The 20,874-nt window shown below is 41.1% G+C and overlaps 1 protein-coding gene across 4 annotated transcripts in view; it reads left to right on the top strand.

The window, feature by feature from the left end:
• Positions 1–20,874, top strand: part of SIL1 (SIL1 nucleotide exchange factor) — a 270,953-nt gene that overhangs the window by 96,038 nt on the left and 154,041 nt on the right. Inside the window, exon 1 of one of the 4 annotated variants that reach the window (XM_012727886.1) lies at positions 20,489–20,551. The exons of the other annotated variants lie outside the window; for them this stretch is intronic. The gene's annotated coding sequence lies outside the window, so the exon portion shown is untranslated. Of the gene's footprint in view, positions 1–20,488; positions 20,552–20,874 lie in introns of those variants that run through there. 4 annotated transcript variants of the gene reach the window in all.

Below are 20,874 nucleotides of genomic sequence, written 5' to 3'. Positions count from 1 at the left end.
CTGATGCTTGAGGCCTGGCAGTGGAAAAGGAGCACTATATAGGGAATTACAGTAAGTGCTACACTTAGGTAATCTGGTCCATTGGGTGGGGTTCAGAAAGGCTTCCTTGAGGAAGTAGCTTTTAGGATGTTTAGGAAATCTAGGAACTTGCCAGATAAGAGGAGGAAGGGAAAACAGAGTTCAAAACAATCATGGACATATACCTGGACCTGAGAGAGTGATTCTTTAAGGCCAACTATGGATAAGGAGTAGGAAAGAGATAAAGCTGGAGACACTGGTCTACAGTGGATGGGAGGTTGTGAAGGGTCTGGATATAACATTTGGACTTTATCCTGAGGCCTGTGAAAAAACTCAGAATTTGTTATAAGCAGGGAAGGGTAGAATCAAATTCAGTTCTAGCTATGTAGAATAGTCATTCTAACATTTAATCAGAATGTGTACTTGTGCTTTGCTGATCTTTTGCCCCAAGATCCTCTTGACACTGCAGTGACGTCTACCCATCTGCCCTCAGTTGCAGTCTGATGCAGGAACACAGTGTATGGGGAGTGCCTGGTGTTTGATCTCAAACCTAGAGCCTAAGGCTGTGTTGCTGAGCGTTTGTTCAGGACTGTAGCTCCCACCATCCCTTCTGCAGCTCTTCCCACTCTCACCTCAGAGCCCCTTTATAGCAGCTTAAAATTCCTCAGCCACTGCATCTTCCTCTGCTCTGTACTCTCGACAAATTGAAAAATTTTATGACAATGTCAAATCAATGGGAAAAGTTTTGAAAAGTAGGATTGAGAAATAAAGACCTCTTTGCCTTTTCCCCCTGCAAGGGAATTTGAAAAATAGAGAAATTCTAAGTTATATGTTAAATATCCCTGGGGTTTCTTTTCCTTTCCTTTTGAAAGTTTTTTTTTTTTTTTACATTATCCAAAAAATCCGACAGAGACGCTTGTGGGAAGATAATTCCTTTTGGCTGGAGCTTAAGCTCCACATTGTGAGCTTTTTAATTTTCTTTCGTTGGTGGTGGGTTGGGATCCAACTGTGCAGTCGCCAGAGCTCATCACAGTCCTGTTGCTGGGCGAGTTATCGCTGTGAAATCTGTATGTTTTCCCCTTGTACCTACCTAGCGAAAACCAAATTAAATCAATTTTTAATCAACAGATGAATGACAGGTTTTCCTTAGAACAGAAACCCCAAGATTCAGAGTACTGGAAACAATAAGAGAAGTTTTTATTTGCCTGCGTGCTGTTAGGCATGACTTTACTGTCAGGAAAACAGGAGCTGCTGTTAAATTGGTGATGGGAAAATGCCATCCCAGGGAGATGAAGGAGGAGTGTTTTTCAACCTCCATTCTTCTTTTTCATAGTTGGTGCATGCCTGTGTTTTCCCAGAGCAAGGTACATAATACGTGGTAGGAGCTTGGAGATACTTGAAGCAATGAAAGGGTGGCTTTGAGCCTGCCCTTTTATCTTTCTGGTGCCCTCTCCCTCCAGCTCCTCAAACCTGCTATTTGTTCCCTTCTTCATCTCTTTGCTCATTCATTCCACATGCCTTTATTCCTTGTGGGCTGGTGTGAGGGCCAATGGAAGGAAATGGGACGAAAGGAAGTTTCCATTGAGTTGAAACTGGGAGGCAAAAGCTCTCTAGTCCCTTACTTTGGGAAATCAAATAAAGATTTCAGCACTAGTATCCTCCTGAAAATTGCTGCCTTTCCTCTGCTTTGGTGGAAGGAAATGGTTTCCCTAATGGTGAGGGAGGTTGGCAGAGCAGATGGGGATGAAGATTCTTCAGCTCAATACTCTTTCTGGGCTGTGAGAGGTGGGGCCTTGGGGCACCAAGTTTGTATTGCCTGGGAGTTAATTCCCATAATCATAGTGTTTCTTTGGGTTGTGGGCTCCCAAAGCACTGGCATCTCTGTAGAACTCACGCAAGGCACCAGACTTTCCTCGCAGCCTGTCTTTCTGGTTATGATGATTTAATGGGTGCTGAGTGCTCTCTTTATCTGAGGAAGAAAGTAACTTATTGAAAGTCTGTCAGAGGGACTCAGGAATCTGGATTTTAAGTATTCAAGAAACCCTTGGCCAAACAAATACAAAATTCATTAAAGCTGTGTGCCTTTTGCTTCCTCATTGTATTGCTCAGCTTGGATCTGGCCTCTTGTGCTACCTTCTTGGGTTATCCTCATATGAAGCTGGGGTGTGTGTCTGTATGTGTATTTGCTCTAGCAATTTGAGTAGGTGAGCAGGAAGGTAGATGGTTAGTAGATAAAATTGTCATTGATGGGTGGAGGGGTTGAGGAGAAAGGGGGGAGGTAGAGGGAAGTGTTTGGCTTGTGCAGTAGAACTGAGAAATGTGGAGGAAGATCAGAGGATGTGGGGAAAAGTATGAGCTTAGCTTTGGATTTATTGAATGTAAAACATGAGAGAGGAGAGCAGAGCAGGCATATCCTTTCAGGAAAGGTGGCACTAAGACTGCCTAGAATTGCACACTGCTCTCCTATTTATGTTATCCAGTAGGGCTTTAGATTACTGTGGTGTCATCTTTTCATAGTACACAAATTTTTGCTTTTTTGTTTGCTCTTATATGGAAGAGTGAACAAGGTTTTTATGAAAGTCTAATTCAAGATTCTGTTTACCTGCTTCTTCCAGGTAGCAGATGTAGAGAATTTGCAAGTAACAACAAATTAAAAGTAGAGTTTACAAAAGACATTGATCCTCTTTTAAGCTTCCTTTTCTCTTTCTAATCTCCCTTTTATTATGGGGCACCTCTGAAAACTAGGGGGTTCCAGAGGTTAGCTGAGATAGTGCAGTGAATTAGGTGTTTGAAACCTATCTGACAAGAGGTTCTTGTATATTATGATGCTGTTCCCCATAATTTCTTTGCTCCAGCCTTGTTGAAATAAATGTATGTTTCTAGTTTTATACCTCAAGGCCTTCAAAAAGTTCACTTACATCTACTTGGGGTGCCTTTCTTGTCTTTATTTGGCTGATTCCTTTTCCTTCTTCAGTCTTTAAAGCTTACCTCTTCCAGGAAGTCTTCCCTGATCTTCATCTCCTGATGGAAATACCTGCTGTCTCCTGGCTCAGAGCCATCTCTGTCAGGACTCTTTGAACTCAGTATTTACTATACCCTCTGATTTACTTATCCATCTCCATTGTCTGTCTTGAAGTTCTTGAAAACAGGAGCCCTTTACTATTATAGTCTTTGAATTTCCATTACCCAGTATATGTCTGCAGTGCAGCAGGTCTCAATAAATATGTGTTGAAGGATGAGTATGTGTCAGTTGGAGGTTGTGGCAACAGAATATATGTGTTCCCTAATACACAGAGTTCCTTCATCCTTTCATAGTGCACAGACTTGCTTTCTTTGGTAGCTCTCTTAGATGGAAGAGTGAACAAGGTCTTTAAGAACACATTTTTCTAGATTGGCATGACTGTTAACTGCTCATCTGGGGTTGAAGTGGCTTTGGTGTGGGTGTGATCCTGCAGGTAGTAAGGGAGCAGCACGTCTGGGCTGTGTGGGCATAGTGCTGTTCTGTTTTTCTGGATGCTCTCCACAGTTCTGTAGCTGTAGCCCAAACATCTGGCTTCTCTGAAGCCAGGGTTTATACCTAGTTGTTTATGAGAATGTTTGCCTTTCAAAATGAGAGTCTATAACATTAACCAAGCTTCTTCTACAGTGTTTTCTGTTGGCATTACTAGAGGCTGCAGTGGCTGTTTTCAGGAAAACTGCCATAAAAGGTATTCCTGAGCAGTGAGAGGTAGAATGGAAAAATGGCAAAGACTTGCCTTTCTGACTTTGTGGAAGGGCAGGCCCTTTATGCAAAAGAGAATAAAGTATATGGAAGGTGCTGAATGTGACAGAGACAAAGGAGTAAGGTCAACCAAGAAATGAGTGGAAGTTTTGTAAGAAAAGTAGAACTGGGCTCCTGTTGTGAGGTTACGGCAAAGGAGACATCCTTCATGTTCCTGATGCTCCATAGTAACTGTTACTTGTGGCCAGTGGGGTTGGGTTCAGAGTATCTCTTGCCCAAAGTGTAGGCTTGAAATGCTATTGACCCTTGGCTGAATTTGCTCTTCCTGGAAGCTGATTGTAAGGCTGACTGTTTCTCGGATATGTTTACCTGGGCAGGTAGCTGATGTGTATCCCCTTCCAGCAAATCTGAATCTGTGAAGCGGCTAGTTTGCAAGTTGTCCCTACAGAATTTTCTGGCAGGAGAGACTTCTTGGGGTCCTTCTGGCATTCCCATCACAAGTTCACTCACTGGAACCCAAAGTCCCTTTGCAGGCTCCATTCTAGGATGCTACTGTTGGCTGAGCTGTATACCCCTGTCAGTTGCAAGCTGATGACTCCTGGCAGGCTGGGATTTCGTTGTGACATCTTAGAGTCCTCTGACCCTACCTGCTGTTACAAATCCTGTTGTATCCCTCTTGTACACAGGCTTGAATGTCTTATGATATACCAACTCATAAGAAAGACAGTTACCAGATGGGAAAAGTATCTCTCTTGGGTTTTGTGTGTGTGTGTGTGTGTGTGTGTGTGTGTGTGTATTTAATACACTTAAAAAACTATGTAGACTGACTTGACAGTTTTCCATGCTCAGAATGTTTGTCATGTTCTTGCTGTAGAGATCGGGAGAGTTGTGAAGAGAAACTACCTCATTAGGACACTGTTGAAGGAAACCAGTGCTCTCCTGTCACTTCCCCCAGGGATATGGGCTCCTCCTGTTCTGTAGCTTGCCAGGGCCAGAGCCTGGGAATGGCTCTCTGGGGCAGCATACTCTGTGCCAGTGTCCAAGGGTGTTAAGGAATTTAATTAAGCAACTAATAGACTACGGAATGTTTAAAGTTAAAGTGATTTTTGTTGACATTAACCAGTTATTTAAATATCAGTTTATTAGTGCTTTTAAATAATGCTTATTGAACTCAAGTTTGGTTACTGCAGTTGACATGGAAACCTGACAAACTCAAGTTCAGTGTGGAGGCATGGTGCACAGTTCAACATGGACTTGGAGGAGGGGATGAGAAAACACATAATTTACAGCTGCTGAAATAATTCAGCTGTTTCCCTTGCTGATTGCTGTCCTCTGTACTGCTGATGCAGTGAATTGTTAATGGGACAGGCTCGTGTGCCAATCAGATTTGGGATGAGGCCATTTTTGATTGTTGGGAATAAACAGGTTGGGAGACCTATGCCATATAGTTCCTCTTAACCCCAGCACAGGATCTAATCTTTGGGTAGTGCTTTGACATGAGAACTGAACCTTTTGGGGGAAGGCAGCCACTGAATTTTGCAATGTTGTTAATGTAATGAGAGAAATTTCGGAAAACGAAAGTCTAGGAGTAGGTTCAGCTTACAGAGCTGCAGACGTGCTGAGTTGCCCATAGACCCCTCAATGCAATGGTTGTTGAGCCTTGGGAAGGCTCAACTGCCTTATAAAACAAAACACAAAACTGTTCTGCACACCTGCTAGGGGGTATCACTATCCAGGATAAAAATATTCATCTACTAACCTGTTCATGTTTCTAGTTATTTGTTCACTTGCTTATCAACCATACTTGTATTGATTCCTTGCTCTGACCTAGACCCTGCCCTAGCTCTGGATGGAATAATGAATGAAGAGGAATAATGAATAAGCACCCTCAGGGTGCTTATATTTACTGTAGTTTAGTGGGTTTTGTGGTAGCTACACAGAGAACTAAGGGAGGACACAGAAGACCAACAAATCAAACTGAGCATAATGTAAAAATGATCATCTTACCAAACTGAGCTTATCCCAACAATGCAAGGATGGTTTCACAGTAAGAAAATCTACACATAAATTTCCCACATTAAAATTTAAAGGGAAAACTGTATAATAATCTTAATAGATATACAAAACACACTTGATAAAATTTAGCATCTGTTTGTGATAAAACCTCTTAGTTGCTTAGAAATTAAGGCTATTTCTCTACCACAAAAATAAAAAACCACAGAAAATGTAATTTTTTTTCTTAAATTTTTTTTATAAGAGACCAATGCAATGTGTCTACTAGCTAGTTTCAGCAACTACCAATTCATGAGCAATCTTATATTTTCTAATGTTGTGTGTGTATGCATGTGCATGTGCTTGTGTGGCATAAAATTTGCCATTTTAACCATTTTTTAAAGAAGATGTATTTATTTATACATACAAGAACTGGAGTACAGGCCAGGGGCGGTGGGCAGGGGTAAAAGGATTCACCACAGACAGAATGGGGAACAGGTTGACTGAAATATACTGCTGAGGAGAGCAGTGGGTGGAGTGACTGTGGATAGCTTCATAGTGCTGCTTTTTAACCCCTTGCAGCAGCAGGGAGGGCCCCCCTTTTTTTTTTTTTTAAAAGATTTATTTATTTATTCATATAGAGCTGGGGTACAGGCCAGAGATGCGGAGGGTGAGAGGATTCACCAGAGACAGAGTGGGGTGCAGAACAGGCAGATCGACGAAGTACACTGCTGAGGGGAGCAGCGGGCGGGTCAGGAGAGGTCTGCCTCGCCATGTGGATCTCCTCCGGAGCAGGCGGGAATTGAACTCATGCGTAAGTGGCTTAAGCTTCTTAGTGCTGTGCTTTAACCCGCTGAGCCACCAGGGAGGGCCAGGAGAGGGCCCCTTTTTAACCACTTTTAAATGTTCAGTTCAGTGGCATTAATTATATCCACAGTGTTGTACCATCATTAGTAATACCTACTTCTAAATCATTTTTATTACTCCAAACAATAAATCCATTAAGCAATAATTTCACATTACTCCCGCCCTAGTGATTTGTAATCTACTTTCACTTGAATTTGCTTATTTCAGATCCTTTATGTAACGGCATTATATTTGTCCCTTTGTGTATGATTTATTTCACTTAGTATAATAGTTTCAAGGTTTCCCCATGTTATAGCATCATCCAGACTTCATTCCTTTTAATGACCGAGTACTGTTCCATTGTATGTATGCTCACGGATTGCTGAACAGTGGGGATGCGTTCTGAGACATGCTTCCTTAGGCCGTGTCGTTGTGTGAATGTCAGAGTGTAATTGCACAAAACTAGAGGGAATCACTATGTGTGTCACTGACTGAAACATCCTTAAGCAATGCGTGATTTAAAACATATTCCAAATATACCAGGTTCATCTGTTATGGATACTTGTGACTGCCATGAACATTCACATGCAAGTATCTGCAATAAAGTGATTTGAAAATATTTTCCATTTTGGACAGTTGTCCTTTTTACTCTCTGGTTAGTGTCCTTTGAAGCATAAAAGTTTTAAATTTTGATGAAGTCCAGTTTATTCATGTTTTCTTTCATTGCCTGTGACTTTGCTGTTGTAATTAAGAAACTGTTGACAAATCTAAGCTCTTGAGGATAGTATGTTTTCTTCTAAAGATTTTCTAGTTTTAGCTCTTATTTTTATGTCTTTGATCTATATTTAGTCAATGGTACCCTTGTTAAAAAAATCAGTTGACTGTATATGTGTGGGTGTAGGTATATGCTTATCTCTGTCATGTTATCATGCTGTTTCAATTGTAAGTTATTGTAAGTTTATGGCAAGTTGTGAATGTGGGTTGTATAACTCCCCCAACTTTGTTCTACATTTTAAAAATTGTTTTAGGTATTTAGGTTTTCTTGAAAATTCCATGTGGACTTTATGTGGATTTTCCCATTTCTGTGGAAAACACTGTTGGGATTTTGGCAGAGATTGTACCAAATCTCTATATTGTTTTGTGAAGTACTATTATGTCATTTTTTTTTTTAAAGATTTATTTATTTATTCATACAGAACTGGGGTACAGGCCAGAGTTGCAGGGGCAGTGAGAGGATTCACCAGAGACAGAGTGGGGAGCAGAACAGGCAGATGGAAGAAGTACACTGCTGAGGGGAGCAGCGGGCGGGTCAGGAGAGGTCTGCCTCGCCATGTGGTCACCTCCGGGGCAGGCGGGGATCGAACTCATGCGGAAGTGGCTTTCGATTCTTAGTGCTGTGCTTTAACCCGCTGCGCCACCAGGGAGGGCCTATTATGTCATTTTAATATTAAGTCATCTAGCGAACACAGAATGTCTTTTTATTTATGTTTTATTTCTTTCAGCAATGTTTTATAGTTGTCAGTGTGCAAGTCTTTTTGCCTTGCTGGTTACATTTATTCCTGAGGTTTTGCTCTTTTTGGTATTTAATTTGGCTTGGATTTTTTTTTTTTTTTTTTGGCTTGGATTTTTAAAATTATATTATGATTATATCATACTGCCTTATTTGCTGTTGTAATTGTGGAGGAGAGGTATTTTCTTAACTTTTTCAACCCCCAGAGAACATAAGATGGGGCCTTGAGAGGACTACTTCTTAAAAAGTATTTTGATTTAATGGTGTTAAATAGAACAACAGAGACTCAACTGAATTAACAGAAGATTATTATTGTAAATGTGATAGATATGTCTCGACATTTGAGTTGGCCAAATTTAGAAAGATATAAGGATGTGGAGAAATGAGAGTGTATAATGCAGGGAGAGGAAGCAGTACAAAGAAATGCATGTCAGAAAGTAGATTTTGATGCTATTTTAAATGAGATTGCTTTCTTAATTTCCTTTTCTGATTGTTCATTGCCAGTATATAGAAATATCATTAATTTTTGAGTGCTACTTTGGTGTCCTGAAACTTTGCTGAATTTATTAACACTTTGGGAGTATTATATATTTTATAGGATTTTTTTTTTACATATGAGGCCATTCCGTATGTTAACAGAGGTAGTTTTGCTTCTTCCTTTTCAATATGAATGCCTTTTTGTTCTTCTTACCTAATTGTTCTGACTAAAACTTTCAGTATGATGTTGAATATAAGTGGCAAAAGCAGGCATTTTTTGTTGTCGTTGTTACTGATATTAGGGGAAAACCTTTTAGTCTTTCACCACTGAGTAAGATGACTCACATATGATTTTTATTATGTTGAAAATATATTCTATTCTGTTTTTTTTTAAAAGTTTTTATCTGAAAGGCTGTTGGATTTTTAAAATGTCCTTTATCATCAATTAAAATGATCATGAGGTTTTATTTTTCTTCATTATATCAATGTGTTGTATTACATGGATTGTTTCCATGTGTTGAACAATTCTTGTATTCCTGGGAGAGGCTGTACTTGATGATGTTGTATAGTCCTTTGAATATGCTACTGCCTTTGCTACTAGTTTGCTCAGGATTTTTGAATGTATATTCATAAGGGATATTGGTCTTTATTTTCCTTATTGTCTCCTTGTTTTGGTTTGGTATCAGTGTAATTCTGCTTTCTTAGAAGGAGCTAGGAAGTGTTCTCTCTTTCTCTCTCTCTCTTTTTTTTTTTTTTTGGAAGAGTTTTAGAAGGATTTGGGAGTGTTGTTAACAAGTACTGTGTGGCTAATAGGTTCTGGGCTGTTCAGCATGGAGGCACCTGTTTAGGACTCTGGCCTTGCAGCTGAGCCATGTCACCTTTTACATATATTGTCTGGGCACCACCATCTTGGTCCCCCATGTAGGGAGTCAGTCATACTGATGATGTGGACTGAACTTTTCCCTGGCAAACAAGGTCGTATTGATAAGTTGGACTTTAAAGCAGTAGCTTTTTTCCTTTTGCTCCCTTCTTTGGGCTGATGGTTCTATGGTGTGTTATGTGCTTTATGAATAAGAACAAAGCCTCTGAACCTCTCAGTGGCCACATCAAATCAGTTAACTCGATCAGATGATAATTCAGTCAGTTCTGTATTAAAAAATAATGTTTTTCTTATATCTAACACTTTAGGGAGAAAAGTACCATTGCACACAATTTTCCATACCACCTCTGATCATAGAGGAGGCCATCACACATTTTTTTCAAAGTAGTAATTTGTATACATGCGCTTTTGTGTTCTGCTTCGACTTGGCAATATTTAGTGTTTTTATGTATCACCACATCCATACTTTCACCAATTTTAAGCAACATTTTTTTATTCTGCTCTTCTATATGATCCCTGTTTGAGATTATTCATTTTATTCAATGGATTGTTTTTGAGTGTCAGGGGCAGTGGTGGGCAATGAAAATACAGCAGTTGGTTAGGTAAACAATTATTTCTACACGTGGAATCCCCAGTCAGAGGGTTCTAGTTATTATAGGCATGAGAAATAAAATTCCACTGAACACCTAACAGTCTCTGAAAGGATGAAGAAATTGGGTATTTCCTCTGCTTGGCTCCTGTCACTGTCTTCTAAAATGCAGGGGAGGCCTTGGAAGAACAGTAGCGGTTCTGCTGGTAAATGGGCTCTCAGCAAAGCCAGGATGGGGAGCCCTGGGACCATGGAAGAGTCAGTCTGAAATGGAGCTGCCGCAGCAGGGAGGACTGCTGTTTCCTAGGCAATGCTCTGCTTAATATTTTTAGTGCGTGGTCACGGCAGAACTAAATGTGGTTTCTGATCCCAAATTGGTAATAAATGTAGACATATTTAGAGTCAGAAACAATGCATTTAAAATCTTCTACTCCTTAATTGTCCTGCCAAGTGCTGAGTTTAGGTTTCTTTGTTTCTTGGCTACCTACCCAGCCTCCCACCATCTCTCAGAGAAGGCGCCCGGATTTTCTCTGGGCGTTAGGTGGGATTGTGAAAGCCGTGAGTTATGATTCCCTGAGCTGTGTTGAGAGGCATCTGATTTTTGTGTTTCTGCCCACGTATGTAAATGTGTACATTTAAAAATTCATCTTCCTTTCAAGTTTTTAAGGATCTGGGATTATAAATAGTCTTGGACTCTCTGGCATGTTAAAAATAAAATGCTTCAGTTGCTGATTTACCTGGAAGACATAATTGGTGCCAACATGGCAGTAGTGAATTCTGTGCTTCCTGACCCATCCTCATGCTGCCACTAAGTGTTTCTGTAAGTAAATGCTGTTTTCCTGGAGCTCTTCAGTTAAAGGAGCACCTTTATAGTTGCCCAAAGCATCATTGCGAAGTTGTTTTTTGTATCTCATGTTGCCCGAATCAGTATCCACTTTTTATAGCATATTTCAGGGAAGGCTTTCTTTTTAATGGATATACTGTCCAAGACTCAGTGTGGAAAGTCATGCTATTCATAGTCTTCTGACTATGAATGGGACTTCAGCTACCCTAGGCAGTGATGGTGTCTTAATGTGTATCTTCTGTTCCATAATGAGTTGCCCCCTTGCTTGGGGAACTGAGATTAATGTGAAATATCTTTGTGTAGTATTTCTTCCTAAGGCACAAATGTTGAATACTTATAATCCAAAGTGCCAGAGTGACTGGCTCAGAATTAGGATAGCTGTGCTTACTAATTTGCCAACACTTTGGAACTGTATACTGGAGTTCATATCTCTGCTATTGTAGTCCCATTAAGAGGCTCTGACCTTCTCTGGAAGCTTGGAGACAGTAGGGGAAAGGAAAGATGAACTCTGATCCCTCCTCAGCCTCAGAATATGGTGTATAAATGAATGTTTTAAAGTCCTTGATGTTTTTTGGGTGAAGGCCACAGAGAAAGCCCATCATGCCCACCATCACACAAGCTAGTTTTTAAAACAAAAGGAAAGAAAGAGGCCTTCGGCCTTTTCCTCCCACATCCAGCTCACCTTCTTGAGCATCACAGAGGTCTAGGTCTATTGCCTTCCCCTGGCTGTTTTTTTCCTCCTATTATTTCCTGTCAGAGTTAAGAGAGAGCAATAGGAATTTAGAGATAGGCTTGAGTCACCAGGAAACTGAGCGCTGAAGTGGCTGTTCTCAGTCAACTCTTCAGTATGCACTGATGTAGAACCAGCCAGTATTGTTTAAATGTTTCAGTGGAAATGCCTCTGTGGCTGCCAAGTATGTAGTCCAGGTGTGGGCACACCTCTGCAGGGCATTTGGGCTCCAAGGAGAGGCTTGGTTGTCAGAGCAGAAAATTCCCTACCAGTAGTTGCTGCAGCTATAATCTTTTTGAGCCCTCACTTTGTGTCTTGTGCTGTGTATATGCTTCATATCATCTCATTTAATCCTGACAACCATCTCAAAATTAGTTATTATCAAGTTCCTTTTAAGATGACGAGATTGAATTTGGAGAGATTGAACAGTTAGTACAAAGTCTCACAATTTGTTCTGGAGACCTGGGTTGAGAACCAGAGTCTACATTCTGTTCATTATGCTGGAGCTAGGATGGAATAGAGTGGAGCCATCCGGTATCCTTGGCTGTTTTCCTCAGACACAGGCAGATCCCTGTGAGGACACCAGGCATGGTCAGGGAGTAGGTACACAGCAGGTCTCCTTGTCTACTTCCTGCTAGGAGCTTGCAGTCTAGGGTCCACTGGGAAGTGACCCTACACTGACCAGGTGCAGGGTAGTTCTCTGATTCAGTAAATACTGACTGCTTGCTGGTGTGGTTAGCCAGGGGCTTTTTGCATTCCATTTGGCTTCTTCATTTGCAATGTAGAAATGATCCTGCCCCCTTGTATTTCTGAATGGGGAATGGGATGTTACCATCATTGACTATTTGGAAATGACTTTAGATATCATCTTGGCCAGCTTTTACCCAGAATGGCTCATTCCTACCCCTCTTCTGAGCTCTTTCCAGATAGTTGGGTATATATGAAAAGAAAGTTTGGTGCTGGGCTGTGTGAGGGGGAGCAGGGATGCTTTTTGCTCCTTGTACAGCAGGAAATCTTGAATGATGAGAGGGTTAATGAGTAAGGCACCAAGTCACCTGGTTGCATTTGAGTAGAGTGTTCTTCTACTATGGACTGTGCTATGGACTGTGCTATGCCAAGGGCACTATGCAGCAATGTGTGTGTGTGTGTGTGTGTGTGATGTGTAGAAACTTGGATGTGGTAGAAGTGGTAGAGATAGTCATGGTCTCTCCACAAGAGGGCCCCAATAGGCTCACTTAAATTTTTTTTTCCTAACCCAAAATGAGTACTTTTTTTGTTTACACTGTTGAAGAAGAAATGGAATCCGGAGTATAGTTTTTGTGACTGACTTCACAGACCACTGGAAGGGCATCATGGTCTGTGTAACAATATAGATTCTGGGCCAAACTGGCTTTTGAGTGCTGACTCCACCCTTTTCTGACTGCATGAACCCTGGCAGAATTTCTGTCCCTTCACAGCCAAATTAGCAGCATATTAGATTTTCATCAGAAGGGTTGTTGTGAAGAATAAATGAGAAGGAACTTTGCTTGGAACATTGAAAGTGCTCTGTAAATATTGACTCTGGAATATTCAGATAATTGTATTTGAATGTGGGGGGAGGGGTGTCACTGGGATATTTCTCATCATCATTCCAAGTGCTACAGTTAGCATTATTATAGTTCTACAACTTCTAAGAGCTAAAGCTTCTGAACAATCTGAGGGATGGCTGAGAACTCAGAGAAGGTATGGACATTTGTCCTTGGAAAGTTTGCCTTTCTCCCCTTCCTCTGCTAGTGTGATTGTGTCATCATTGTCCTGAGGATATGTGTGTTGGGGGTTAGCTCTATTCTACACCATTGTTGGAATATATTATATGGCTGGGGTCACTTTTTTCTCTTAATAATACATGAATGAAAACTGGAAAAAAAATTCATTTGGTGAAGTGGTCCCAAATCTCCAAACTTTATTGGTCCTGTTCCACCTTTCAAAATCTATCTTTGTCCCTCTATTTCTTCACTTGTGTGCTCTCTTTTAAGGTTCCTCTGGCTACCTCATTGCTAAATGAGTCAGTGGATTTTCTTATCCTCAGTCAGACTGGTCTCTTGACACTGTTGCCTACAATTTGATTTTCTCAGAAATCTCTCCACTATTGACCTTTGTAATTCAGCTTTATTCTTGTTTCTCATCTGGCTCCCTTGCATTTTCCTCTTTCTTTTCCTAACCATCAGCCCTGAAGATTATTCTTGGTCCACTGCTTTTGGCTCTCTTAGCTTTCTATGTAAGTCTCCCAATGTTCTTGTGCTTTGGTTATTATCTCTGTGTTGATGCCTTCCTTTTAGGCCTCCTTACTTCTGTCTTCAATAGGTTTGAAGTTGCCAGATCCAGTGACAAACTGTTCCTAATGGCACTGAACTCTACTTATTCTATTTGTAGATGTAGAATCTGTATCTATGTATAGACGATATGGAATCTGTATCTGTCATGTCTTCTAAATTTTCAGCAATCCAAATGAAGACCAAGTTTTAAGCTCCCTTTCAGCATTCGGATTCTTTGAGAGCTGTGGCTGAGTAGGTCTGGTGTGGGCCAGCCTGGATTCTCTTTTTAGTATGCTGCATGTCACTAATTTCCTTTAGATGGAGCCTTATTGTTTTATGTCTCTGAGATTGCAGTGATTTAGCTTGAAGATTTTCCCCTCTTCCCCCTACTAGGGAAGGGGTGCAATTGGTCATTTTTTCCACATTTGGAGTCAAGATTACTGAAAAGGGGAGCATCCCATATCATGGTGCTTTTGCTCTAGGGCTCATGGGCTTGTAGAGACCTTAATGACTTCATGTGCTCTCAGGTGGGGCCAGCATCTGTCTTCTGTTGCCACTGGAAAAGCACCTCTTGCACGTTGCATTAGTAGCTTTTGGCTTTGTAACTTGCTAGCCAGACAGAGGCTTGGGCCCATTGTCATCGCCTTCAGTTGTCTGTAATCACTTCCCTTGAGCTTGTTGAGAGTTGTCCCCATTTACTTGACCCTAGACATGACTTCAGTATCTGGGACAGATACTTTCCCCATTACACACGTTTGATGACTTAAAGATGTTTTAAGTCTAGGCTTCTAGATGGTTAGGGGATAGATTGGGGTTAGAAGCCTAATTTCTTAGGCTGTTCAGAGGATCTTTCTATTTAATTGCTGTCTGCCTCCTTACTTTCTGTTTAGTCTGTTTGCCTCATTATTCCCAACTTATTTCTCTTGTCCTTCAAATAATTCTTTAAAAATTCATTTCATTTCCTAAGCCTTTGAACATTGTTGTTCCTTGTCAGGAATGTCCTTTCAGTGTCCTCTTTGCATTGTTTCTTCAGCCTCATGTTTGTCTGCTCAAATTAGGCAGTGAGCTTCTGTTTGTGTAGAGGTGAGTGACTGCATGTTTGTATGAGTTAGTGCAGCCCATAAATAGTAATGAATGTGTGGCTGTGGTGAAGAGTTCATCCTCTAACCTTCAGTTTACAAAGCACAAGATTGTTTTAAAGCTGTTTTTGGAGCTGGCCAGTCTACATGATAGTGACTGTCTAGATGCAAGTATCCTGGGAATAGCACTAAGTGGGTTGCCTTCCGGTGCAGCAGAAACTTGCTTGGGCCTATCCATTTTGACCTGTGGGAGTACTTTTCAATATGTTTCTTTTACTTCCGTGGAGCAGATACACTCAACAGAAGACTTTGGTCATAAACTTTGGAAGTATGGGGTCAGCTAGAGGATGTACAGATCCTGAGGAGGCTGGAACTTTAGAGAGAGGTTCCAGGATGCCTGGCCTGGCCTGGCCTGGCCTTGATTGCCTGTGGGTTCAGGGGCATGTTGTCGTACCCACTCCAGTGGTGGTGTGCTAGCTAGGTCCAGGTGCTATACCAAGCATTTCTGTGCAGATTTAATTCTCCCTAATACTCTTGGAGTGGGAACTCCAAGAGTATATCCATCTTATAGGTGCAGGAACTGAATCCCAAGCGAAATTGTATATAAGATCAAATAGTTAGGAATTAGCAGAGCTGAGAATTGGCCTTATTATCTCACTCTAAATACATGAACTGCACTTCTTACCCCTTGCTTTTATTTCTTTGCGTCAAATTCCTCCTTATAAAATGAAGTAGGAATATTTAACATTTTCACTTGGGAAAACATGTACATGGAGGCACACTGTAGGTTAAGAACATAAACATTTTTGGAGCACCAAGTGCCTCTGGCCACACTGTTGAGACGGTGCTGCCTGCAAGGGTACTTGTAACATCTCCACTTCTCCCCTGTGTTCTTGCCCTGAGACTGGAGAGTAGCCATTACTAGCTATGTCAGAAGCTCCAGAGACCCAGCAGAACCCCTCCTTCTTCCTCTGATGACTCTCTGCGATCCTCATCCCATCCTGGTGTTTCTTGCCTTGAGAGAAGACAAAAGTTACTGGAGGATATCTTGTTTACATAGGGTCTAGATCTGTCACAACCGAGTGGAGGGTGTGAGGAATCAAGGGAGCCAGGGACTAGTGTCCTCCAAGCTTCCCCCGAACTTGCTCTGGGCAATAGTAAGCTAGCAATGGAGGGCCTGAGAGCAGTTCCTATTTAAATAAAGGTACAACCTACAAATGGTCAGTTTTGTTAGAAAAATGGGCATTTAAAGTACCTTATCTCTTTTGTACTGAAGCCCAAGGATACTTAAGTAACAAGTCACTGGTGGAACATTGAAATAAAATCCCCTTTTCCAGATTGAGTGATAGTGCTTTAAGCTGTAAGCAGATAATACTTGTAAAAATGTAGGTCTTTCCTTCATTGAGAGCCAAGGATGATGGGATGGCTTGTTTTGCAGGGGCAAGTGACTATGGGAACCCAGGTTCATGGACAGCAAGTGGATTGGGAAGGCATTATCCTCATACCAAGTGTGCCAAACCATGCCTTGATGGGATGCTGTGTCTTGGCCTTACTTATCAGCTCCCTAGCTCTCTGCTTGTGATGGTGGGCCATTCTGGGGCAGAACGTGGCTATGGGAGTCATCCTTTTTCCCTCATTTCTCCCTTCCTCAGCTTCAGCAAAAAGACGAGGAAAAACTAACCTATTACTTCTTAAATAAGGACAAGAGCAGGTGACATACCTGCAGGCCATATCTTTAGAGGATGGACAGCACCACCCACGTCTGCATGCTGCAGACCTTGTGCTTACTCTTGGGTGCCCCTGAAAGCTTGGGAAACTGTTTAACATATTTCACCTGTGTTTCTTTTCAGTTTATTACCCCACCTCTACCCTCCTGCTTCTTGTTCTTCTTTCTTTCCACTCTTTCCCCTCTCCTCTTTTCCTCTGTCCCGTTTCTGTTTCATGGAAGTATATGTGGAGACAATAAATAGGCCAGGTGAGCGGTCCATGTGGAATCATGGGGGAGATGAAAGATCCATTTGTGAATCGATTACTCGCTCTAAGTATTGACAGAAAATAGTTCTGGGGGAGATGCAGTCAGTTTGGAGCCCTGGGGGAGCTGCCGTTTTCCTCTTCCCTCTTCCCCTTTCTACTCCAGGAGGTGGAGAAGCTACTGTTTCTGCATCAGCTGCCTCTTCTTCCTCAGTTCCTTCTGGCTCTCCTACTCCTGTTCATGTACCTTCTTCGCCCTTGACTTCTTCATTCTCGATTATTTCTTCCTCTTCATCTTTCCCCCACCTCCAGTTCCATTGTTGATCCCTGATTGTAAGAAGAGTATTTCTAACTTGGCATGTGAATACCTATGTATATGAACAGGATCATGTGGGGGAAGGTTAACCTGTGGCCTTTGGGATGGCCTTAGTTCTCTCTTACTGTATGTTGTCTTGATAATGCTGAGAAACCTCACTTCCATTTTTAACCCCCCCCCCCCCACACACACAGTTAACACTTCAGGGTTAAGAAGGGTATGGGTATTGTAGGAAGCTCTTGGGATCTCTCTGGGCCTTTTCAGTCTTCTCAACACTGCTGTGGTGACCTCTTGCCCTTGTTCATCCTCACCCAGGCTGGCTTCTCTCTGATACCCAGGCATGGCCAGGCATCCATCTAGAACCTAATGCCACCCTGTGAACTCACTTGTCTTTCAGTGTGATTAGGGCATCAAGGAGCCAGGTTGCTGGGCGACGCTCATGTGGTACTCAGCCATTACATTTTGTCAACGAAAAAAGAGGGGAGAAACTGGCAGAAAGCAAAGACTTTTGCTGCTGGGTGAGTGTAAGCAGCTATTTTTAGCACCTGAGCTTAGCTTTTCCATTTGGCTGTGCTTTTTTAGCACAGTGCGGGTCCAGCAGGGCTGTTTTCCTTCAAGCTCCAGATGTCCTTAGAGAAAGTTTCCGGCTGCCCCCAAGAAGGCGTGGACTGGGCACAGGGTAATAAACTTCTGAGAAGGGGTTCAGGCAGGGTTTTGGAACCCCACTGCAGTCATGTCACGGGATCATTTTGAGACAGAATAGGGAGAAGTGTGGTAGGAAGAGGAATGAGAAAATGAGACCGTGTTCTTTACTAATGTTCCCTACAACTCATTCAGTGAAAATTGAGTAAATTGACTAAGAGGTGAATGGGGACTGAATGATCAACATGCAAACATTTTATAAGGGTGTAGGGCCAATACTGACATGTTCTGAGTCTTTTTAACTTTTTATTTTTTTGAACACTATTCACTATTCACTGTTCACTTTTCTTCATGGTACAGAATTTCTCCCCTCAGGTGTGGTCACCACCAGAGCACCCACAGTCCTCCACCATGGTCCATTATCCCCTCCTCCTGCTGGCTTTGTGCTCTCCCCTTTACCTTCCCCATGTTCTGAGTTTTTCGAGACATTTGTTTGACTTTTTTTCTTTATGCTTTTTAACCTAGATCATTCATCAGTTTGGATTAAGTTCTATTGGTTTCCATTCTAGTTTACTGGCCGTCATTTTCCCAGCACTCCAAAGAGAAGCCCTATGCCCATTAAGCAATAATTTTATTTTTCTCCTTTTCCACCCCTTAGTAACCTTTAATCTACTTTCTGTCCCTCTGAATTTTCTTGTTTAGATATTTTATTTAAGCAGAATCACATAATATCTGTACTTTTGTTTAGATATTTTATTTAAGCAGAATCACATAATATCTATACTTTTGTTTAGATATTTTATTTAAGCAGAATCACATAATATCTGTACTTTTGTATCTAGTTTATTTCACTTGATATGTCTTTTAGTTTCATTCATGTTGAATATGTATCGGAATTACATTCTTTTTAAGGCTGAATGCTGTTCCATTGTATCTATTATATACAACATTAAAAAGAATTTGCTTATTTGTTGATTCATACATGGGATAGTTCCACCATTTGGATACTGTGAATAAGGTGTTATATGAATATACACACTGAATGATCCTGCTGTGTATATGTATGTGGAAGTGAATAATTGTTTTCAGATATTGGATAGAATATATACCTAGGAGTGAAATTGCTGAATCATATGGTAATTCTGTGTTTAGCTTTTTGAGGAACTGCCAAACCATGTCCTACAGCAGCTGCACCATTGCACATTCCCACAGGTTATGTACAGTGGTTCCAATTTCTCCATTTCCTTATCAGCATTTGTTACTTTCTACATTATATACATATGTGTCTGGTTGTTCTAGTAGACCTAAAGTGGTGTCTCACCCAAAGTCATGAAAATTTTCCTTATGCTATCTTCTAAGTGTTCTTCCCCCCACCACAATTTACATAGCTTTAGTTTATTGTAAAAGAGACAGAAATTATTTATATGATGAAAGATTTCAGAACTTTAGTGGAATGGCACCACTTCACATGATGCCATTTCAATTGTGATTTCGGTCTGAATACTTTCTAAGAACGTCACCATGTCTCAGAAATAATCCTTGTCATCTAGAATTACTTTGGTGCTTTCTTATTCCACAAGGACTATACCTCCAACTGTCACACTACCTGATTGAATCTCTCCACTGTTTCCCTTAGAACCCAAATCCAGCAGCTACTACTGTTGCTTGCAAAACTTTTCCTTGAGATTTTTCTGGAAGCATAGCGCCACCTTTGGTTGTAGTTTTAGCTGCACTCTTTTCGACTAATACTGGTCAAAAAGGGGAAGAAACTTTTAAACTATCTGTCCTGCCATGACTCCAGCAAGGCACACTCTCTGTTCTGCTGTTACAGAAAAGAGAGACACACAGTCTGGCCCTCTGGACACATGAATCCTAAGTGTGTCCTCTTAAATTTAGTTCTCTGACCCATTTTTGAGGTTTGTTTTTTTTTGTATATGGTATAATGGAAGCAACCACTTTTTTTTTGTTGTTGCAATATGCATATCTGCTTTCCCAGCACTTTAAAAAAGTACTGCTCTTTGTCATTGAAAGGTCTTTGCACCCTTGTTGAATATCACTTGATCATATATGTGATTACTTGTTTTAATTTTATTTATTTTATAATTTGTTCATTTTTATAGCTTTGATTTCTTCCTTCATTGTAGTCACCTTGGTTCTCCTCCTACCACAGCACCCATGATCCATCTCCCTTTCTTTGGTGCTCTCCCCTGTTTTGCCCTCTCCCTCCTCTGTGGTAAGCCTCAAGTCTACAGTCAGCTTGCAGGTTTTGTCCTAACCTTTTGTTTGATTTCTCTTTATTCCATGTATAAGTGAAACCATTTGATATTCATCTTTTTTCCTTCTGAGTTATTTCACTTAATAGAATTCCTTCCAGCTCTATCTGTGTTGCCGCAAATGGCCTGAGTTTATTTTTTTTAATTACTTAGTGTTCCATTGCGTGTAATACCACATCTTCTTGGTCCAGTCATCTGTTTGGGGCATTTCCATATATCTTGAATATTATAACATAGGAGAGCACATTTCCTTTTTAATTAGTGTTTTTATGTTCTTTGGGTAGATTCCTAGGAGTGGAATTGCTGGATCATTGAGGAACCTCCACACAGCTTTCTGTGGTGGCTGGACCTGCATAAGTACTCAACAGTGTAAGAGGGTTCCTTTTTTTAATATGGGCTATTTTCACAGATGGGAGATGGTATCTCATTATCAGTTTGATTGGCATTTCCTTGTGGTGGTGAACTTTGACCATTTGCATTTGTCCTTTGGAGAAGTGTCTTTTTAGCTCTCCTGCCCATTTTTTTAAAAATATTTATTTTTTTTAATTACTTAGTGTTCCATTGCGTGTAATACCACATCTTCTTGGTCCAGTCATCTGGGGTACAGGCAAGAGGCTCAGGGGCGGCGAGAGGCTTCACCAGAGACAGAGTGGGGAGCAGAACAGGCAGATCAATGAAGTACACTGCTGAGG

This window comes from Condylura cristata, unplaced genomic scaffold (assembly GCF_000260355.1).
Source record: "Condylura cristata isolate star-nosed mole 26May11 unplaced genomic scaffold, ConCri1.0 scaffold00021, whole genome shotgun sequence".
Taxonomy (NCBI): Eukaryota; Metazoa; Chordata; class Mammalia; order Eulipotyphla; family Talpidae; genus Condylura; species Condylura cristata.
Note: the sequence above shows the minus strand (reverse complement) of the source record. Positions and strands in the feature narration are given on the sequence as shown.